We start from the raw sequence: 22,384 nt of genomic DNA, 5'->3' as shown, positions 1-22,384 counted from the left end.
AAACAAGACTGTTCCCGTATTCTACTAGATGAGTGAAGACTGAGTTTTGATTTCACCATTAATTTTTTTCATGCACCTTGCAACCTGATAACATTGTAAGCCGTCCACTGTAGTAACCGCCATAAAGAGAAAGACTATGGCCGGAAGAACATGTCCAGAAAGACGAGAAAGTGTGACTTGCTACGCATTGCCGAGCGGAAAGAAGGAGCAGCTGCCAGCAACAGCAAAGTCAACATTTCTCTCGTGTGAAGCTTTCCCACATTTGAAAGTAAAGAACAGAGCGAAACATGGTGGCAGCGCGTGTGTAGAAATTGGCGACGTGAAGAGGGGGTTGGACGAAACGCTAGCTCGTTAGCGCGGAAGCTAACTGCGAACAGACGCTACGCAGCTGGAACCCACCACCAGAGACCAACCAGCCGAACGCCAGCGAGCGTGAGGGAGCCGGCAAGCCCACTTGCCACGTTAGAAACACCCAGCAGCAAGCCCACTGGACACGTCACAAACTAGCATACAACCGGCTAGCAACGAGACCCGACAAAATGCCACCCAAACAGAAGCAAGACACAAAGCAGGATGAGGACTTCCTGACCCTCACTCAAGTAAACAAATTACTCCAGCAACAAAAAGAGCTTTTTACGGCGCTTTTTCAACAACAACAGGAAATTTCAAAGGATTTGTCAAGATGATAATAGACTCAACAAACTCACGACTTGACACTTTTACCAGGGAAGTCCAAGAAATAAAAACCAGCATCAACTTTACCCAAAAAGAGGTAGACGACATTAAAAAAAAATCTGATCTGTCAAACTGGCCATTCCAAAGACATGCAAACAGAATTCTACAAAATATGTGACGGCATGCTAGTATTAACAGACAAGATGGACTACTTGGAAGGACAGTCAAGAAGAAACAACTTGGGAATTGATGGAATTGAGGAAACACCGGGAGAAACGTGGACTGAAACAGAGGGAAAAGTTCAAAAAATCCTCAAGGAGAAGCTGCTGATAAAGGGGCAAATTGAGGTGGAGACAGCTCACCGCACAGGAAGACAAGAACCTGGAAGACCTCGACCGAGGCCAGTTGTGGTGAAATTTCTAAAATACAAGGACAGAACAAGAATCCTACAAAAAGCAAAATACTTAAAAGGCTCCAACATCGACATCAACGAAGACTTTACAGATGCCGTACGACAAAAAAGAAAAGAGCTCCTCCCAAAATTAAAAGCTGCACGTGACAGAGGGGAAACTGCCTACTTTAGACATGACAAACTTATCGTCCACCCCCGCACCAGTACTCCAACAAAACAGGCTCGAGTTCAACACCATCAAGCGGCATACTGAGAACTGTTCACCACCCAACGACAAAAACTCTGACCCTACTGAAGCAGGAAATTCACATACCAAAAAACTTCAAACCCTTTGATGACCCTTTCAACCCTTTGATGACTTCCAACCCTACTGACCATAAGACATTTGACCCTGAGAACAACTTGGACCCGGACAATAACTTTTTCAAGACCGACCGACCGCGAGGGAGCCAGCGACGACCGACCGTGAGGGAGCCAGTGACGACCGCGAGGAAGCCAGCGACGACTGCAGGGGAGCCAGCGACCGCGAGGGAGCCGGGAGACAACCAGCCAGCGACGACTGCTAGGGAGCCAGAGACGACCGAGAGGAAGCCAGCGACGACTGCAAGGGAGCCTGTGACCGCAAGGGAGTTGGGAGACAACCAGCCAGCAGCCGCGAAGGAGCCAGCGATGACCGCAAGGGAGCCAGCGACCGCGAGGGAACTGGGAGACACCCAGCAAGCCAGCGAGTCTGAGGGAGCCGGGATACAACGAGCCAGCGCACGTGAGAGAGCCGGGAGGCAGCCAGCCAGTGAGCGTGAGGGAGTCGGCGACGACCGCAAAGGAGCCAGCGACCACGAGGGACCCGGGAGACGTCCAGCCAGCAACCGCGAGGGAGCCTGCAACAACAGCAAGGGAGCCAGCGATGACGGCGAGAGAGCGAGCGATGACAGCGAGGGAACCAACGACAACCGCGAGGGATCCAGCGACGACCGCGTGGGAGCGGGAAATTCACATCCCAAAAACATCGACTTCCAACCCTTTGAAGATATTGACTATAAGCCATTCGATCCCGAGAACAATTTGGACCCGGACAATAACTTCTTCAAGAACAAACAAAGGGTAACAAACTCTGACTATTACCTGGATGAACAATTCAACACTAATATAAAATTGGAAAATGCACTTTCAGTAATACACTTAAACAGTAGAAGTCTCGATAAAAACTTCACAAAAATCAAAGAATACCTGCCTAAATTCAATAAATTAAAAATAATTGGAAATAGAAGGTTATGAAATGTTTGCAACTAATAGGGAAAACAAAAAAGGAGGGGGGGTTGCAATATATGTAGACAAAGCACTTAAATGCAGTAAAATCGAGAGATTAACAAACACAATAGAAAACCTAATGGAATGTCTAACTATTGAAATACATAATAAAAAGGCATCAAATATCATCATAAGTTGCATCTATAGGACACCAGGATCATGTATTGACACATTCAATAAAAAACTAACAGATATGCTCAGTTACTACAACGATAAGAAAACACGAATAATATGTGGTGACTTTAACATTGACTTATTAAACCCAAATGGACACAAAAAAAACAACTGACTTCATAAATACTATGTACAGCAACAGCCTTTTCCCAGTAATCCCGAAACCTAGCAGAATAACAGTTGACACGGCCACATTAATAGATAACATATTTATAAATAAGATTGATCATAAAATGGAAAGTGGACTTCTCATTAATGACATAAGTGACCATCTACCTGTCTTTGCAGTTTTTCATAATTATTTTGATAGAAAAGCTAAGTCAACAACTCACATAACAGAAATAAGACGAAGAACCCAATGCTCCATCGATGCTTTTAAGCAAGACCTAGAAAAACAAAACTGGACCGAGGTCTACTCAAACGAGGACCCAAATACAGCGTTTGAAGTATTTCAGTCTACCAATAGGGGTGTTCACACGGCACACATTTGCTCCGGCGCTGCACCGATGTATTTTGTTGCGATTTTACACCGCAGCAAATTGTGTGGAGCGTTCACACGTACAAAGCCGCTGAGCGTGTCTGCACTGGCACAGCGTCGGTGTAGCCCCACTTGCGTTCACACGGCAGTTTCTGCAGCGGAGCAAAACGACAGAAAACAAATGAGCTGTCGTGTTGGTTCTTTTTAAAACATATACACAACTCAAGCGACTACTGGACAGGCACGTCCTTCTCCTTCTCGGTCTCCGTGCCTTCTGCTCGAGAGTGACCGCCCCCGAAAACGTAAATCAACGATGACTTCAATGACACTCAGAAAAGCAAATACGTAATGCGCCAAACAGAAAATCAAGAGAGGAAATCACAAAATAAATTATATGGGGGGCGGGGGGTTGTGGACACACAACAAAGGAACAAACTACACAAATAACTCCGAGACAGTCCAGTCTCCTACAAAAGGAAAGATGTTACCAGCCAAGTCTTGTGTCGTTATTAAACAAACACATGACGGAACTCTGACAGAGCGCAAAAGCAACGCATTCTCGCCGTACGTAAACTCTTCACAAGCATTTGCTCTGGAGCAAATTTAACCCAGTTGCGTTCACACATGCAAATTTACACCGGTGCTGCTTCGCAAACAAGCATTTGCTCTGGAGCAAATTTTTAAACCACCTCCCTGAGGTGGATCAAATTTGGTCCGGTGTAAGCTGTTTTCCGGGGCTACGCCGGAGCTAATTTGCACGTGTGAACGCTCTACTGGGGCAGCCCCGGCGTAGCACCGGACCAAATCTTGCTGTGTGAACACCCCTATAATCTCCTTATATGATAAACATTTTCCATCAACTAAAGTCTCTAAAAAGTATAAAGACCCAAGTAAGCCATGGATAACGAAAAGCATAGAAAACGCATGTAAAAAGAAAAACTATTTATATAAATTGTTTTTAAAATTGAGAACTGAAGAAGCAGAAAAAAATATGAGACCTATAAAAATAAACTAGTAAATATTATAAGAACCAGTAAAAGAGATCATTATCATGCACTATTAGAGCAGAATAAAAGCAACACACAAGAAATATGGAAAATACTTAATCAAGTAATCAGAAATAGTCCTAAAAAAATGGATTATCCAGAGTTTTTTATCAAAGGCAAAAATACTATTCTGGAAAAAACTGCAGAAATAGCAACTGAATTTAATGAGTATTTTGTCAACATCGGCAGTAACCGAGCAAAACAAATTCCTGATACAACAAACTTGTTTGAAATAGATAGATACGTAGAAAAAAACTCCTCCACAATGTTCCTTACTGCTGTAAAACAAGGAGAAGTATCAAATATTGTAAAAACTTTTAAAAATAAAAAGTCAACGGATTGCTTTAATATTGATATGACAATAATAAAGCAGATTATAGAATATGTAGTGTGACCTTTCATGCACATATGCAACCTGTCATTCAAAGCTGGTATCTTTCCATCAAAAATGAAAATTGCTCAAGTTATTCCAATCTATAAAAGTAAGAAAGACATCTGCTTACAAATTATAGACCAATATCACTACTATCACAATTCTCAAAAATATTAGAAAAACTATTTTCTCGCAGACTTGATAGCTTTATACAAAAGCATGCGCTGTTAAGTGAGAATCAATATGGCTTCAGGGAAAAACGGACCACCTCAATGGCAGTTATGGAGTTTGTGGAAGCAATAGCCACTAATATAGACAACAAAGAATTTACTGTTGGGGTTTTCCTAGATCTAAAACAAGCTTTTGACACAATAGATCACAGTATATTATTAAAAAAACTAGAAAGATATGGCATTAGAGGTGTAGCTTATAAATGGATAAAAAGTTATTTAGAAAACAGATATCAGTACGTGCAGCTCAACAATAAAAAAACGAATCAACTGAAAATCACTCATGGAGTTCCTCAGGGGTCAGTGCTTGGTCCAAAACTATTCATCTTATATATAAATGATATCTGCAAGGTCTCAAAACAATTTAAATGTCTTCTATTTGCTGATGATACAACTTTCTACTGTTCTGGAATAAATCTGAAACAGCTCCTGACAACCGTAGAAAACGAATTAAACAAATTAAAAAACTGGTTCGACAGAAATAAATTGTCTCTTAACCTGAAAAAATCGAAGTTAATTGTTTTTGGCACAAGACCAATCAAACACCAAGCTAAAATTATGGTAAACTCAATTGAGATAGAAAGAGCGTATGAAACCAAGTTTCTCGGATTAGTAATAGACTCAAAACTATGTTGGAAGCCACATATCGATAACGTAAAAAGAAAAATAGCCAAAACCGTAGGGATCCTCTACAAAACCAAGGAAGTGCTAAATAAGAGATCTTTGTACACATTATACACTTAATTATTATTACCATATATGACCTACTGTGTGGAAATATAGGGAAATGCCTGCAAAACAAACACACTCCCAATTCTAAAACTACAAAAAAAAAAGCAATTCGAATTATTAATAGATCAAAATATACGGAACCCACAAATCCACTATTTATCAAATTAAATACGATTAAATTTTATGACCTGGTTGACTTTAAAATCGCCCAATTAATGTACAAAGTACCGGTACACAATAACCTGCTCTGCCAAAACATTCAGAAGTTTTTCGAAATTCGAGAAAGCAGCTATGATTTAAGAGGTACCAACTTATTCAAAAAAATCAAAACAAGAACAAACATCAAGCAAAGAAGTGTATCTATCAAAGGTGTTAATCTGTGGAATAATTTCGAAACTGACCTGAAAATGAGTAAATCGCTTGCTGAGTTCGAAAACAAATTCAAAAAAATAGTACAAACAACCTACATCAATCAGAGTTAAAATGATCAATTCTAAACATTAAATATAATGATAAATCAGAACTAAGTTGATAAATAGAGAAAGGTATATAAATATCCATTATGAATACAAGAGAAAATTGACACAAGAGTGCCAGGGTGTGGATGTATATAATCCCGATACAAACCGAAAGTTGTAAAAATATCACGGTTAAGGGTAAGGTATGAGCCTTAATGGAGACTTCTTTCTTCTTACTTTCTTTCTTTTCTGATTGATATAAAAATGATTCATTAGATATAAACACATAACGGGGTAGGACTAGATAAGTTTTTTACTTCTTCCTACTCCCTTGAACATAATAACTGTGTTGAATGAAGACTGATTTCTTTCTTTTTTACTATTTTATCTACCTTATTTTCTGTCAAATTATTACTGTATATGTTTTATGTTCAATAAACAAACCAAACCAGAAGAAAAGCCCATTTGATGAGTTCTCTTGAATGGAACAAGAGTCTTAATCAACTTGGACAGTGAGTGAAAATGGAGTGACGGCTCTGTTCTAAAACTGTGCTCCCTTTGACATTCATTTTCCACTGGATCCTCTCTTTGTTTAATTTATCCTCCTTGCCAGCCATCCTGCTATAACTTTTCTCCCTCATTTCAGCCGTGACGTGACGTGAGCAGACACTACACATACCCTTGCGGATGACTACTTTGCAGAACTGCTCACTTTCAAAGCTGCGGCTTTTTCAGAGTGTACCTTGAAATCTTGTTCCACTAATGCTATCGGTGAAACATTTCGATCTTCTGCCGACACTAAAATCGAGGAAGACGGCGCTGCAGACAATCAATGTCATACGAGACGTGCCTACACATTTGAGAAGAAGCCAATACGATTTCAGTTTTTCTCCAAAGCAATGTTTTCTTTTATTACACAACAAATAAGACAAGGAGACATTTTACAGCACTAGGTTTTCATCACAGTTTTTTTTTAAATCAGATGTACATGGTGGAGGAGGGTAATCATTGACAAAGAGGGAGGTGGCGTATGTATTTCCTTAAGGCAGGGGTGTCAAACTCATTTCACATTGTGGGCCACATACGGACTCGGTAGATGTCAAGTGGGCCGAACCATTAACATTATACCATACTGTGACCTAAATATCATCTCTTTCCTTTGTTTTGGTCTCAAGAAGCATTGATTGGCGCCTTCATATCATTTGCTGCGTTGGGTCTATCTCGGTGACAGACTGAGACTGCCGTTTTCTTCCCCGATCAAAACAATGTTGTCTTCTACTGTGATCAAAAGAGTGTGCCCCCTAGCGGATAATCCACAAATTGCATTTTATTTAAAATATTCATTCTGTGTCTTTAATGCAATTATTTTCACTTTTAAATGATCCCGCGGGCCTGATCGAACCTCCTCTGGGGCCGGTTCCGGCCCACGGGCCATACGTTTGACTTCCCTGCCTTAAGGGCTCCCGAAAGGCGCCTTAACACATTCGGTGTTCAGGGCACTGCTTCCTTTAAGTGGAAATAAATAACTTTTCTGCCCGTTTCTTCGTTGGCAGTGAACATGAAGTGGTTTGCTTTCAATTAGGCACAGAGTGATCACATGATTCTTGCGTTAATAGGGTTGTCCCAGCACATGTTTATTCTACTTTCAAATCCTCAATAGGGGCTCATAAAAGCTGAGATAACGAGCACAAGCGCTTGTGTGTTTGCCGGCAGCCAGCACAGCTGTGTTCTCAATGTCCATACCAAATAACGCCCAAGATAAGATAATATAATAACCGGTGGTGCAAAGTAAGCCAGTACAGACATTTTATACTGTACTTTTAGTTCGCTGTACTTGCTTGATTATTCATTTCCCTGACAGGAATTTACTTTTTCTGTCTACATTTGAACATGAAGAAAACCAAGACATGACCCATCCGTGGTCTACTCTGAGAATTGTTTGACGTTAACGGCGGAAAGAGTGACTCCTGGCAAAGGTATTGTGTCTTGCGAGAGCCTGAAAATCGCCAGCTTGTAGCATTTAAAAACGTTTGGATCAAATCTGAACCAACACCAATAAAAGAGGTATGTTATTTAGTGATTGTTGTTATGAGCTGATTTGCATTGTTTGTTAGTCAGTTCACATTTGGAGCAAAGCAGTGGGAACTTGTTATTTTGAAAAGGAAAATAGTCTGAGCCAAGTATAGTTAGTTCTTGATTTTAAAAAAAAACAAAAAAAACGTTTCAAAATCAAAATGGATATTTTGATCAAGTAGAAAGTCAAAATTCACTTTTACTTTTGTACTGTACATTCAGTCTAATTTCACAAACTCCAATTCCAATGAAATTTGGATATGTAAAATGGAAATAAAAACAGAAAACAATCATTTGGAAATGCTTTTGAATCTATGTTCAATTGAATACACGACAAAGACAAGATATTTAATGTTTGAACTGACAAACCTTATCCTTGACCGTGTTTGCAAATATTCATCCATCCATCCATCCATCCATCCATTTTCCGATCCGCTTACCCTCACAAGGGTTGCAGGGTGTTGGAGCCTATCCCAGCTGTCTTCTGACAATAGTCGGGGGGACACCCTGAACTGGTCGCCAGCCAGTCGCAGGGCACACATAGACGAACAACCATCTGCGTTCACACTCACACCTAGGGACAATTCAGAGTGTTCAATCAGCCTGCCATGAATGTTTTTTGGAATGTGCGAGGAAACCGGAGTACCCGGAGAAAACCCACGCAGGCATTGGAAGAACAGGCAAACTCCACATAGGAAGGCCGCAGCCGAAGATCGAACCCACGACCTCTGCACTGTCAGGTCGACACTGTATCCACCCGGGTTGCTGCAAATATTCCCTCATTTTGAATTTGATACCAGCAAGTATTCCCAAAAAGTTTCAGCACTCTGGTCCATCACTTTTCCTTTGAGCAACACTCAATAAGCAGAATGAAATTCTTTCCCATTCTTGCTTAATGTAGAACTTCACTTGATCAACAAACGCGCTTGTCTGTTTTATTTTGCGCTACATAATGCGGCACAAGCGGCCCGGTGGTCGACTGGTTAGCGCGTCGGCCTCACAGTGCAGAGGTGCGGGGTTTAGTTTGCACATTCTCCCTGAAATAAGCAGGAATGTCCCTCAAAAAGCTCTTGCTTGAATGCAAACATAAGATACTCCGAAACCTGTACGTACAGTACCTTTCAGCATTAATGATGCCTTTAAAGATGCCTAAGTTACAGATGCCATGGGCATTAACACACTCCCACACCATCACAGATGATGGCTTTTGAACTTTGCGCTGATGTTCCTTTTCCTTTTTTGGCCTGGAGGACAGATGTCCATGATTTGGACTCGTCAGACCACAATAGGCTTTTGCGTCAGTCCATCTCAGATGAGCTTGGGCCAAGAGAAGCTGGCATTTCTGCGGATTGTTGATATCTTTTCACTTTGCATGGCAGTTTGAAGATGTAGCGCCCAACTGGATTTCCTGACATTGGTTTTCTGAAGTATGTGGTGATATCCTGAACACATCAATGTCAGTTTTTGATGCAGTGCAGTGCCGCCTGAGGGCATCAAAGGTCATGGCCATTCAATGTTGTATATTAAGTCTTGTTGCTTTCGTGCAGAGATTTGTCCATATTCTTGGAATTGCTTGATGATAATATGGACCGTAGTTGATGAAATTCCTCAATTTCTTGCAATTACACATTGAAAAATGTTCTTGAACCTGATGGACTATTTGCTCAGGCAGTTGTTCACAAAGTGGTGAACTTTGCACCATTCTTGCTTGTGACGAACGGAGCCTTATGTGGAAGATCCTTTTACACCCGGGCACACGACTTGCCTTTTTCCAATTAACTTGCTCATTTTGGAATGTTCCAAACAGAATTTTTTTTTTCTTGGATCATTCCCCAACTTTCCCGGTCTTTTTTTGGAATTTGTTGCAAGCATCCAGCTCAAAATGAGAGAATATTAAAAATAAAAAAAAACATAAATAATAATTGTAACAATCATCAGCAGCACCATCTTGAACATTAAAAACAGTGTCTCTCACGTATTCTACTGAATACAGGTTGAAAATAATTAGCAAATCTTTGTATTCAGATTTAAGTCTCGCACAACGTCCCAAGTTCTTCGAAATTGGGCTTTGTACTTAAGTAAAAGAGTCAAATACATACTTCTACTTTAAACCAGTATATGCACTATTACTTAAGTACAGAGTGTGAGCACATTTACCACCTGGGATGAAAACAAAGGAAATATCAAATTAAGTAGTTGGCGGTTTGTTTTCCAGCCACGTGTGTGTCTGACGTATACCAAGTGGAACAACAAACACAGCTGATCCGGTGACAGCAGGGATGCCGTGTGTTTACAAAGGTGAGTCCAATGAAGTGGACAAAGCCACGGAAAAACACTCCCACCTCAAGGAAACGAAGTACTAAAACTGACAGCTTGAGCAAACATACAATAAAGTCGGGTGTCAAATGCGCAAAAACATAAGAAAGTCCTCGAATTATGCTAATTTCATCATCCCGCGACGGTGCATAATGTTAGTGCACGGCAAAAATGTGAATTCCTCGTCAACCCCGGGCTTGATAATCCAGAAGCCAAAAATAAATGAACAAGAGCAGCTGAGAAGAGAGACTCCCAGCCGTTACATCAACAGAACAAGCCCCGCAAGGTCAAAAGACAAACCTGTGATTCAAATTGCTCAAGATATTTTCAAAAGACATAGAGAGTTTTAGACCTGTAAGAGCAAACACTGGCCAGTGGTATGCTTTCAGATAAGTTGTAAATCCTCTTTGCCGAGTAATTTTTTTGGATGCATACCTGTACGAAACCTTGACACAGGAGCTATAAGACACACTCCTCTGAGAAGTTAACTCTACCTGGGTGTGTGTGCCAAGGTGAACCGGCGCCTCTGAAGGTTGATGCTCCGGGCCGTCATCACTTTTCTGAAGAGCATCTGTGAATTTCGAGGAGACCCACGTGGGGAGTCCTGCGGCGAGTTCTTTGGGGATCCACCCGGAGATCCTGTCTTTGTCCTTGGTATGAGCTGAATGATCGGCAGTCTCTGCCTTCTTCTTTGCCCCCGAGACCCCCGAATTTCAACTTGTTCGTCTTCAGAGCTCCCAGAGCCGAATTCACTCATGATCAGCAGAGGATGGTCATCAATCAGGCTGCTCTTGCTCTGTGACAGTATGAGGAACTTTCCTCAAGGTCCTTGATTCTTACATAACCCCCACCCTTTATTTATTTATTTTTTGTTTTTGTCTTGACAGCCGGTGCCTCTGGCCACTGAGAAGCTTCTAAGATGGAATTCAAAAAGAGAAGCAATGTGTCTCTCTTGTGGCTTCCTGAAGGAGCTCGGGTCCATCAACATCGAGTTGAAGTACTCTATGTGCTTCCCTCCTCCTCTGAGCCTTTGTTTACATTACGGCTAAGCCTTCCCCTCTCTCCAACTAAATATGGACGTCTGATTTACAGGGGAGCAGGATCATGACAGATCCCCTCCATGTTCTCTCCCTGAACCACCCACTTTTCTTCAATCCTAAAATAAAATCGGACTCTTCAACTTGACAACTGCACGACAAAACGACTACCTCGAAGCGGAATGAACCAGCCCCCGCTCGGCTCGACTCTGCAGCTCGCTTCGTAGTCATGTCAACTGAATTTGCATACTCAGGATTTTCTTCTGACTCCGGGTGGTACAATTTGTTGGGGAATTGCCTTCTTTTCACAGAGACGGCCTCCTTGCCTTTCTCATGCTCCAGGATCACCGAGAGGAGTCACATGAAGCTCCTCTGACTAGAACAGCTGGAGAGCATGGGTGCTGTCACGATGGCGCTCTCTATCTGTGACCAGAGGCAACGTCATCTCCACCCGTCATGCCCCCCCCCCCCCCCTCCAACCATGCAAGCAAACTCATTTGTTTAGCAAGAAAGGAAAGCTTGTGATTAAGGACTCACAGCTAAATCCAGTTTCTGTGCATACTGTGTAAAATAACCTAAGGAGCTGAAGCATCTGACACAAGGCTCAGCTGATGGGCAACAGCTGGGAGAGAGCCCCAAAAAATGACTTATGGTTTGAGGCTTTTTGCACTTCCTTGCTTCTTTACATTCTGTATTCTGGAGTAATACTAACATACTGTTTGAGATAGAGGCAGTCCCAGCCCAGGAAAAACAAACTATCACGTGAAAGCTTGTCTTATCCCATCTATCGCAATACTCCATCCGTGCATTCATTATCCGAGTCGCTTTATCCTCACAAGGGTCACGGGCGTGCTGGAGCCTATCCCGGCTGACTATGGGCAGTAGGCGGGGTGCACCCTCAACGGGTTGCCAGCCAATCGCAGGGCACATACTGAAAAAACAACCATTTACACTGAATCACACCCAGGGACCATCTCGAGTGTTTAAATTGCAAGACTCAACGTTTTCAAATATGTAAGCACCCACTAAGACGGTGTTTTATCCATTTTTCTTGAGCCTTGCCACATATTTAATATAACTACGAATCTCATGGCACACAACCGAACCAAAGACACAAGTTAATGTACCGTATTTTCCGCACTGTAAGGCGCACCGAAAAGTCTTCAATTTTCTTAAAAGCTCACAGCCCACCTTAAAATCCAGTGGCCTTGTGTATGGTCATTACGGTAATATGTCGACCCCAAGATGGCTCCTTCCTGGAAGACATGCTTACAATGTTATAACTTGCTGTTGGTTCAGTGAGCTGTCGCTTATTAAATAAGTTGCAGCTCTGAAAAAAGGAGAGCTGTGGTGTTGTTTTTTTTAAAACGCACACTTAATGAATGTTTTTCACAGTCTTATCAAATACAAATATCAAATTACGTCTGTCCGTCTCCGTGCCTTCTCTTCTTCCTTCGACTCGAGAGGCGTTTGTTCAGTTAATTCCGTTTTTCACGGCCCTCTGAATAGGGATTGTCGGTCAGCATGGAAGGATCACTCATTCTGTACTTTTTTGACACATTTATTGGAGCACTTTACAGCAGAAGTAGTAGTAGTAGTAGATGTAACAGAAGTGGTAGCAGAAGCAGTAGCAGAAGCAGGTAATAACCTAAAGCACACATAAATGCAGTAAAAATGAATACAGTAATCCCTCATTTATCGCGGTTAATGGGGACCAAAACCACCCGCGATAAACGAAAATCCGCGAAGTAGCGTCCAATTAACATAAACAGGTAAAAAAACATTTTTTTTAAAAAGTCCGCAAACGGTCCGCGAGAAGCTGCAAAACAACAGCGAGTCACATAGAGCAACATATACAGTACTGTACTCCATGTACAGTATATGTAAAAAAAAATATATATATATATATATATATTTTTTAATGTTTGCAAAAATCCGCGATGCACTAAACCCGCGATAAACGAACTGCGAAGTAGCGAGGGATCACTGTCTATCTATCTTTCTGCATTGCGATGAAAATATGTATATAATTGACATAAATACTTTCATTTTAACAATACATTTAATAAATACTTTAATCAACCATGATTTCACTATGTATTATTATCGTCATCATCATTCATTATTTTAAACGTAAGAAACCATACATCACAAACATATCAAGTCGACTCGAACAAAAGAACTACAAGTCCCAAATGTCCAACCCGGAAGTGGAGCGCCGGCATGATTAAGCCCAGCTGCAACGCAATTTACTTCGTTCAAACATCAAATTGCAGCTGGACAAACATGACAACTGACTGTGATTGCATAGCGATGCGGCAAACATAAAGCACAACGGACACAATGCAAAGCAGACAAACAAAGCAACCGATCATGATCGAATCTAAAAGCCAACTTTACATATCTGGTAAAGAAAAGCACACACGTAGCTTACCATTGGGCCATGCCTACGACAAAGCGAGTGTATTCACTCACGAAACATAATACGATGCTGCTTTTTTATACGTCGCGTGAACGGTCATCTGTCAGTGGCAGCCCCGCCCCTGTTAAAGCGCCAGGCGAATCCAACAGCGTTCATCAGAATCAGAATCAGAATCATCTTGATTGGCCAAGTATGTAGAACACAAGGAATTTGTCTCCGGTATAACATGCTGCATTAGTATCATCGTAAACAACAAAATCACTGAACCATTTTAGAGTAACCAGTAGCAGTATTTGTAGTACAAGAAGAGTGACTACGTCAGTGACTGTTTAAGGAGTTAATGGCTAGAGGGAAGAAGCTGTTTAAGTGTCTACTGGATTTGGTGCGCATGGATCTGTAGCGTCTGCCTGAGGAGAGTAGCTGGAAAAGGTGGTGGGCAGGGTGCGGGGGATCCAGGAGGATTTTCCGTGCCCTTGTCTTGATTCTTGAGTGTGCAAGTCCTCAAGAGTGGGTAGGGCGGTGCCAACGATTTTTTCCGCCGTCCTAACTGTCCGTTGAAGTCGGATTTTGTCCTTTTTTGTGGCGGCCCCAAACCAAACCGTGATGGAAGAACACAGGATTGATTCGATGACTGCCGTGTAGAACTGTCGTAGCACCTCCTGTGGCAGGCCATGCTTCCTCAGCAGCCTCAGGAAGTACATCCTCTGCCGGGACCTTTTCAGGATGGAGATGGTGTTGACTTCCCACTTCATGTCCTGGGAGACTGTGATTCCCAGGAACTTGAAGGTTTCGACGGTTGACACAGGGCAGTTGGATAGTGTGAGGGGCAACTGTGGAGAAGAATGTTTCCTGAAGTCCACGATCATCTCTACAGTCTTGAGCGTGTTCAGCCCGAGGTTGTGTCGGCTGCACCAGAGCTCCAGCTGCTCCACTTGTTGGCGGTACGCAGACTCGTCGCCGTCTGACCGCCTCGGAAAAACGTAAATTAACTATTCCTTCATTGAAACTAAGAAAATGGAAAATAATGCATCAAAACAGAAAATCAAGCGAGGAAATCACTAAATAAATTCTACAGCCCCACTACAGAATGTATTTTGTGATTTCCTCGTTTGTGAATACAGTACACAACAAAAGAATAAATAACAAACAATAACACACTTCTGAGACAGTCCAATCTCCTACAATTTACTGACATCTGATCGTTCTGTTGCAGCTACGCTCAAGGAAATGCCAAAATTAATTCTGTCGGGGGACTACAGAATTTATTTAGTGATTTTCTGTTTTGATGCATTTCTGTATTTTCAATTTTCGTAGTTTCATCGAAGTAATTTAAAAGTAATAAAAGTAATTATTTTGATGGCGGGCACCCGTAGCGGCTCCTCTTGTTGTCTGTTGTCTTTTTAAGAAGGAGGAAATTTCATCTGTGCTGTATACAGCACATTTAACAATAAAGTTGTGCTTGACTAATCGTTAATTTACGTTTTTTTGGAGGCGGTCATGAACGCCTCTCAAGTCAAATGAAGGACTGTAGCTCCATCTAGTGGATGCATTGTACATTGCACCTTATAGTCCAGTGCGTGCAATATATGGAAAAAAAATTAAAATAGCCCATTCATTGAAGGTGCGCCTAATAATCCAGTGCGCCTTTTAGTGCAGAAAATACGGTATTAACTACCAAGATTTCAAAACCAAGACCAAAAACCAATGTACAAAATCAATGTAAAAAAAACATGCCGAGCAGAACAGTGACTTTGATGCTCTTAATGTTTGCTTTGTAATACCCCAAACAATAAAACAAAACAAAAAAATCTTCAGATATACGATTACAAAACGCACCGTGAGTACCGCTGACTCAATGCATGGCTCATTTTGACGTCAGCATTTTTATTTTTTTACAAGCCGTTCGCCATTCACTTCATGAAGTGAGTTGTATTCTTTCACAATCGCGGCACATACTACTACTTTGCGCAAAACAATCTGTTCATACCAGTACACTGAGTTGGGTGTGTTTACAAATTTTGCCGGTACATGATTTGTCATTCACCAGTAGCTGGGCCACATATTTGTCATCGAAAGTCCGTCATTATTTCAAGCCAACCAAAACTGTCATTGTCAGTCAATCACTGCGTCATCGCTAAATTTCAAGTTGTCACCGCTATTTTAACACCGTCAGTAAATTTAACCGATTCGCCATTTCATCATCGCCAGTCCGTCACTCCTTCATTGTTATTTAAACCACGCTCCATGTTCTACTGCTCCTGTCTCTGTTAAATCTAGCTATGATCTATAATGGTGCAGTCAGACTGAATGCGAGCTTTCTTCTTCTTCCTCTCTTAGTTTATTGGCAGATTACAGCTCTTTGGAGCCTGCAACCTACTCTGCAGGAACCACAAATGGACTTTATCTACGATTGGTCAAAGCTGAGCATTTCTGGTGATGTGTTTCCATATCAAAGCTGAGCATTTCTGGTGATGCATTTCCATAAATAGTCAATGCAGTTTGCTCGAAACAACCCCGGTGTATATTGACGCTTGACAACAAACGCACATGGGACACGCAGTTTCCGTCAGTCAACAGCGAAACGGGAATCCGTCAGTAACAGACCGGGCAAACTTCTGTCAGAACTAACAGAATGCCCACATCTGGATTTATATATTCTGTTTGAATGTCAGGTGCCTAAACATCCTGGCATTTCTCTCCCCAATACTTGACGTGACAAGTCGCTATTCACTGCCTAATCTTTATCTTCGCCTCAAAAGCTGTGCTGAGCTCAAATCCAAAGTGATGGGACTCCATCATCTCCAAGGAGCACTAAACAGTCAGATTCCAGTTGATGTACGTGTGTGTGTGTGTGTGTGTGTGTGTGTGTGTGTGTGTGTGTGTGTGTGTCCACGGCACTGCCTGAGTAAATGATGTACCTTTCACTATCTGGTGGGAATGCATGTCATTGTTTTGCCTGTCACTAAATGTTGCTGCCAAATATAGCTGAACAAAGATAACATTTGTTGGACATTTTTAAGTCAAACTATAATGAGAATCACAGCACTCAGGGATTTGAACCAGGAGTGCCGTTGTCAATCAATGACCTTCAAGTTACATATCTTATTTGGAGTTTGGGTTCGAGGAAACTCACGGTAATAATAAAGCAAGGAAAATTATGTGTATTTTTTTCTTAAATGTCATCAGATCAGGTTTTTCCCCTCCCGTAATTGAGCAGGAAAATTCAGCAGTGCGCAGTAAGGAACACCAGGCAGAACCAACGTTTAGATTTGGTTGCTCAATGTTACACAACAAACTTATAAAATGTCATATGACTCACACAGTATGATCAGTAATAACTGTTGAAACAATTGCAAATGTTTTGGGATCTCTTTCAAAAGACAGTAGATAAAACACGTTATGGTCTTGCTTTTATACTTCTTTTATTATTATTATTATTAATTTTTTGGCCATGATGTGCAAATCAAAATGAGTGTGTTTTTGGAATGGAATAGAATGTTCATAGCACCGAGAACCAATGTAAGTTCTCTTCCGTTTTCCATTTCTTAGTAAATTGAGGATGGTAGACTTCTAGTTCTTAATTATGTGGACATGCGTCACTTAATGCAGAACATCTGGAAAACCTCAGGGCATCATTTCGGCTGTCAGAAAAACCCCAAAGGAGGACACAGTGGGTCACGACCATGGCGGGATTTAGAACAAAGCAACTGACCAAATATAGATGCAAAGAGTCACAGGCATACTTTGAAGTTGCGTCTCTCTTGAGTATTTCAATGCCTGATGATTTCCAAATGTAGTACATTCAGTTTTTAATTTCCACCAAGCGTATCGTGATCCACTGAAGAAAACAACAATTAACTGATTCCAGTCATTGACCATCCTGTCCATATCAGGGGTCGCCAACAAGGGGGCTTGTTCTATCAACAGCTCACTGGTGACAGGACATGGAATATTGTAGAAGTGATGATTTCAACATGAAACTCTTGTAGGGGCTTATATTAATAAAATTCTAACTGTCATGTCTGTCTGTTTTGTTTTCAGCCCCAGATGCAATGAAGTACGTTTCCCTCCAGGAGGTGCACCTGTTCTGCGTTTGCCAATCAAGCCTGCCATGTATTAAGGACCGCCAAGCCGCCTACTCTCTTGTCGGATTATTTACCTTGCTGTTGCATTCTCGATATCTCTTTTCTAGTCGCTCTCGTTTTGTCATAGAACTTTGCAAGTATTTTCATGATTCCTTTTAATCGTTCTTGATTTTTTTCTTTTCATGTTATTGGATTTGAGATATTTCGTTTGTGTATTCTCTGCGTTTTCTTGCACCTTGCCTTTGGAAGAGCTTTTTGGTTTATGCATTGTTTTTTCCGGGATCCTTGTGACCAGCGATTTCAAGTTGTACTTTGTCAGTGCGCTTTTCTGTCAATAAATATATTTGTTATTGCACTTTGTATGAGTCTGCATTTCTGGAATCCAAAACATTATTCAGTTCGGTTCAGAACCTGACACTTATTGTTGTCGAAATGGCTGTTATTGTTCTTGTCCCTTTTGACTCAACTTTAGATGAGCCAAAAGACAATCACAGCTGCATCCAACGTGCTGAACATAAATTCAAAATCAGACGTATGAAGACAAAGACAGTTAAAACAATAAATTAATCACATAAAAACAGTAAACACAACAACACACTAAAACAATAGGATGAGACACTGATTCTCATGCTGAGGGGAAAGCATATTTGAATATATGTATCAATAATACATATATATATATATATATATATATATATATATATATATATACTGTATTTTCCGGACTATAAATCGCTCCTGAGTATCAGTCCCACCGGTCATAAATGCAAAATGAAGAAGAAAAAAACATATATATAAGTCGCACTGGAGCATGAATCGCATTTTGGGGGGAACTTTATTTGACAAAATCCAGCACCAAGAACAGACATGTCATCTCGAAAGGCAAATAAAAATGAAAATAGAGAACAGGCTGAATAAGTGTATGATATGCTAATGTTACATCATGTATAAACAACGAACTGAGAATGTGCCTGGTATGTTCATGTAACATATTAAGAGTTATTTAGATAACTACAGCATGAAGAAAATGCTAACAAGTTTACCAAACATTAGTGTCACTCCAAATCACGAAATCCGATGAAATCTTCATCCTCTGTGTCACTTTTAAAGAACTCCGGAGGTAGAAATTGCGATGCTTCCCCTTCTATGTCGCTTACGTCACAGTCCTCGTCAGTTGTTTTTATCGGTTACCGCCAGTAAGGAATGTATCAACACAGGCATATAGCACCCTTTTGCAGTTTAATGTGTAAATAACATGTGAGATTATATCCTGTATTCCAGAGGTGGACAAACTACGGCCCGCGGGCCGCATCCGGCCCGTTTGGACGTTTTAATCCGGCCCGCCGAAGGTGGGTACACAATTAAGGTCCGATGTGAATGATTGCATTCATTTAATTTGGACTTGTAATGACGTTGCATTTCAACGCCAGTTGGCGCATTGATTTGAAGTTGCAGAGCACAGGGAGAAAGGGGAGAGGAAGAGAGAGGGGTAGAGACAGAGGGACCTCTGGACCTATGGACCTCTGTCAAACACAAATTCACAAACCCGGTAAAAAAATGTATGCATTAAACTTCCTACTACTATATCACATTAACGATCAATTCATAACAATGGAAGTTCCAGAACCCGGAAGCCATACGAAAGCCCTCAGTAGCGCCAACTCAAGCCACTCCCCCTCGATGCGATGGAATAACTGTGTCCGCACCGCTATTTTCGACATGTAAGTGACTCTATTGGCATGAGTTTTACTGGAATCGCAAATTCCATTTTCTATTTCATGCATTTACATTTACGTCCTGTATATTATAGCATCCGAAGAGGAACAGTAATGACCGCGGAAGAGAAAGTGAAACGTATCCGATTAAATGAAGCGGGTTACAAAGTACGAAACATTCAGGAGAGGCTTGGAGTCGGAAAGCCTCAATTCTAGAGACTTTGAAAAACAAAGAAGCGATTCTTGCTCAGAGTGATTTGCTTGCGGCTCGAAGGACAGTCGAGTAAATGAAGCTGTCTTCGGGCAGTAGGCAGGGTACACCCTGAACCGGTTGCCAGCCAATCACAGGACACACAGAGACGAACAACCATCTGCGCTCACACTCACACCTAGGGACAATTTGATATACTGTAATGTGTGAGTAATTTCACACATAAATTACTCCAGAGTAGAAGTCACACCCCTGGCCAAACTATGAAAAAAACGGCGACTTATAGTCTGGAAAATACGGTACTGTGGTCTACCATATCAAACAAAACAAGGTATGTATAGTCTTTGAAGATATCACCTATGTTATATGTTTAGCTTAAAACTTTGTATCATAGACAGGTCGACCTTGACTATTAGGTCTCTGTCCTGAACATCCGCTACTTAAAACAAAGAATGTAGTGTGAAGCTGGGCTCCTATTTCCCCTTGAGTGATTAACAGCCCCCCAAGTGTTTTCTTTTGCGTCTCCCACCTTGGGAAAGTCCCTGAAGGCTGTCAAGTGCCTTCGAAGAGGAACCCTAATCTCAAGATTTGTGGACCAACAGATATGGTCTGTACTTTGTCAAAATGCCAAAATCGAACTTTGCTTGACTTTCTTTGTTTCAGATTTTTACATGAGGGGAAGGACTGCCCGCCCCTAATTAATATAATTAACATACTATGCCTATATGTACGTGTGACTGTAGTTGCTCGGGGCTTCCTGATGAAATCTTAGACTCACAGGAGCCCGAATCGATTCGTGTTGTGCCCTGAACGTTCAGTAAAACATCTTGCAAGAACTTCTCCATTTCCAGCCTCTGACTTTTGCACATCAACTCAGCCCGAATCAAACGAACACGCGGAGGACCTGGGGAAGTGGAGAACGGTCAAGGGATCCCGCCGTGTCGACAACAACACACTTCCCCCTGTTTGATCATCCTCCAACATCTTCCATTTCATTCTTCCTTGCTATTGATGAAATGTCTTCATCTCGATGAATATCTTGATTTATTAACTAGGTATTTTATGCATTTTTCTCAGGAGTGTGGATCAAACTGGTAGCCCTTTCAAAATGTTTATGTGTCTTATGTGTTCCCCTACTTCAATAATTAATTTGGCACTGCCACTTTTAAGTACAACTCCCGCCTTTGACTCTCCCCTTTTTCTCTTGATGTCCATGGGGAGGGAAATATTTTTAGGGTTGGAAAAACGTTTGTTTTCATTTCCAAGTTGAAGTGTTTGATTACATTGCTATGCCATATATAACCTGTGTAGGGGCCTGCTGTATCACTCGAATTGAAGAAAGAACATTGTTTTCTCTGATCTTCGCCAGGCTTTGTGATTGAAACAATTAAACGGAGCCAATACAAGAAATCCTGCTGTGCATTGTCAATATTGTTAACACAACACAGTTGGACACTACCAATGACATATGTCCATTCATCCATTCATTATCCGAGGCATTTATCCTCACGAGGGTCACGGACGTGCTTGGAGCCTCTCCTAGCCGTCTTCGAGCAGTAGGCGGAGGACATCCGCAACTGGTTGCCAGCCAATCGCAGGCCACACAATGACAAACAACAACCATTCACACCCACAATCACACCTATGGACAGTTTAGTCTTCCATTAAACTGCCACGCATGTTTTTGCGATGTAGGAGGAAACCGGAGTACCCGGAGAAAACCCACGCAGACACAAGGGGAACATGCAAACTACATGGAAGGAGGCCAAGGCCCATAATCGAACCTTGGACTGTGCCACCACAGAGATTGTAACAAAAAATAAAGTGGTTTTAAAACGTATAATTATTGGCTAAAGGGGCGTGGCCTAATAAGGAATGACAGGAGTTGGAGTTGGATGTGGGCAACATCAATGCCCTGCGAGTGTTCCCATTTTATATTTGTGTTTCTGACTGTCCAATTCCACCTCAAAACATTTTCACTGTTAAAACGGCTGAGTCAAGAGTAACCCAACATGGGTGAAACTGCAAACCCAGCGCTGGGTCCAAAACAGAACGCTGGGTCATTTCTACCCAGTACAGTAGGTTGAGGGTTTGACCCAACATGTTGGGTCTGTATTTTGATCCAACAAGGGGTTTAAAAAAATAGCCATACTGATGAGTAAGAGCTCCTAAGAATAGGGTTACCACGTTAGGAATAGAGCCATAGTGAAAAGTAATCCTAATTGAATTTGCAGCATTTTTGTAAGAAGCAGCAGCAGGGGTCACCACAGGTAGTCACTCACATGATGTTTTCGCGTGGGTGACCCATCTCCCCTGTCTTCCTTCAACCTCAGTACAACACTAAACTTCAGCTCTTTAACTCACCCAAACCCAACCTTTGTTGGGTCAACCCAGCGTTTTTTTAGGGCACGTGCCATGTGTTCCAACCTCTTCTGAGTGTTCCCGGTCTGCTGAGTGTCACATTTGCCCTCGGTGATTTGGCACATAAAAACAGAATTGTTGGCCAACAGAGTTTGAGGAAAAAAAGATGCCGTTGATACCAACGTTGTCAAACAGGTCTGTCTGCATTCCGTTGACTTGAAGAAAGAAAATACATGAGCATGTATATAAAATGCTGTTGTCCTTATTAGTGTTTATGG

At 41.6% G+C, this 22,384-nt stretch overlaps 1 protein-coding gene across 3 annotated transcripts in view; it reads right to left on the bottom strand.

The window, feature by feature from the left end:
- The window catches only part of LOC147195344 (3',5'-cyclic-AMP phosphodiesterase 4C-like), an 81,278-nt gene that overhangs the window by 54,583 nt on the left and 4,311 nt on the right, over positions 1-22,384 (bottom strand). The gene's annotated exons all lie outside the window — the stretch shown is intronic.

This window comes from Hippocampus guttulatus, chromosome 14 (genome assembly GCF_054856545.1).
Source record: "Hippocampus guttulatus isolate MCC_2025c chromosome 14, RoL_Hgut_1.0, whole genome shotgun sequence".
Taxonomy (NCBI): domain Eukaryota; kingdom Metazoa; phylum Chordata; class Actinopteri; order Syngnathiformes; family Syngnathidae; genus Hippocampus; species Hippocampus guttulatus.
Note: the sequence above shows the minus strand (reverse complement) of the source record. Positions and strands in the feature narration are given on the sequence as shown.